This window comes from Cotesia glomerata, linkage group LG5, assembly GCF_020080835.1.
Source record: "Cotesia glomerata isolate CgM1 linkage group LG5, MPM_Cglom_v2.3, whole genome shotgun sequence".
In the NCBI taxonomy this organism is placed as follows: domain Eukaryota; kingdom Metazoa; phylum Arthropoda; class Insecta; order Hymenoptera; family Braconidae; genus Cotesia; species Cotesia glomerata.
Window position 1 is genome coordinate 21,736,969 of NC_058162.1, and position 1,459 is coordinate 21,738,427.

Consider the following 1,459-nt stretch of genomic DNA (forward strand, 5'->3'; position numbering starts at 1 on the left):
CAATAATTTGTACAAATATTATACTCAAATCAAATAAATACCAGAAAACTTTTGTCAACGATTTCGATCATATTTTTTTTTTTAATTCGATACTCAAAACTTTCTTGAATTTTCTATTCTAAATCTCAGTTTCCGGCTATGAAGACTTTGCCTCCATTGTAACGATACCACTAAAATAATAAACAAAAAGTGCATTCAGTAGTATTTAAAAATTTTAAATATTTAAGCATAAAAAAATATATTACATTTCAATTTACCGAGAAACATTGACCTTTAATATCGAAGTAATCAGACTTACATTGACATAATGAGTTAATGCATCGAGCATTTTCTATATGAGAACATTCTTCATGAAATAAACATGATCTTCCCAGCGATACTGTAAAATAAAATTAATAAAAATTATAAACTAATGATTGTAAAATATTTTACAAATTAATAATCATAAATTTACTTTTTGCCAAGCACCTGTAAGACTTATTTTTTTCAGCTAGCTCATATAGCTCAGGTGGTAAACTAAACAAACTGAGTGTTGTTAACTTGCACTCAAAGTTGCGGTCGCAACAACGCATGCTGGGACACTGGAAACATATTTATATTAATTAAAATATCAATCATTTTTTATTAATTATATAAACACGTAATTGATTATTCACATATGCTCCCGTGTAAGTACAACTTGAATCATCGAATGCCGGCAGTAGGCTTCCAATTTGAGTCAGAGCTCCAATCATTATGGTTAAAATAATTTTTATTTCCATTTTTGCGTCTATTTCTTCTTTTTGGAATATGATTATCTATAAAAAAAAAATTTAATTTATAAGAAAAACGTCAAATAAGTAAGAAATATTTTCAAACTTCTACAAAAAGTCAAGCCAAATTTCATGATTGAATTTTTTTTTTTTGAGGTTCAATAACCTCTAAAAAATAACTTGCTTAGAGGAGCCGCAGCGCTCCAATCTTTTGTAAATTGATTGTTTACGGTTAAATGAAGCGATCAATCTCAAAATTAATAAAGTTACAGTAGAAAACAATAAAAAACAGTGAAGAAATATGGATACAAAAAATTTAGTATTTAACTTACCACGTTACAACTTTTGTGTTACCTCTAATAACGTAATGTGTTTTTCATAACTTATCTTCCAAAGCAATTAAATTTTAAAATTAAAGATAAGATTTACTACGCCGAAACTTAATATATTTCATTAATGACCTAGTTTACTACATACGTTATATACATTAAAAAAGACATTTTATATTGTAGTATATTTAATTTATCATATTATATTTCTCTAAATATAATATGATAAATTAAATATACACACTACTTAAATACAGTGATTGGAGCAATGAAAATAAAAAGTACAATTCTAATAAGGTAAAAGACCCAATACCGGAACGACGAAGGGTACATGACTGATTTTTATTACTTAGAAAATATTCAAATGGTTCATTAGTA

At 26.3% G+C, this 1,459-nt stretch overlaps 1 long non-coding RNA gene across 1 annotated transcript; it reads right to left on the reverse strand.

Annotated features, from left to right (window-relative positions):
- Nucleotides 1-260: 260 nt before the first annotated feature.
- Nucleotides 261-1,194, reverse strand: LOC123265886. Its single transcript, XR_006509689.1, has 4 exons — nucleotides 1,085-1,194; nucleotides 657-797; nucleotides 455-581; nucleotides 261-379 (listed from the first exon to the last, which is right to left on the reverse strand). It is a non-coding gene; the product is annotated as an uncharacterized LOC123265886 (long non-coding RNA).
- Between the last annotated feature and the right edge of the window lie 265 nt (nucleotides 1,195-1,459).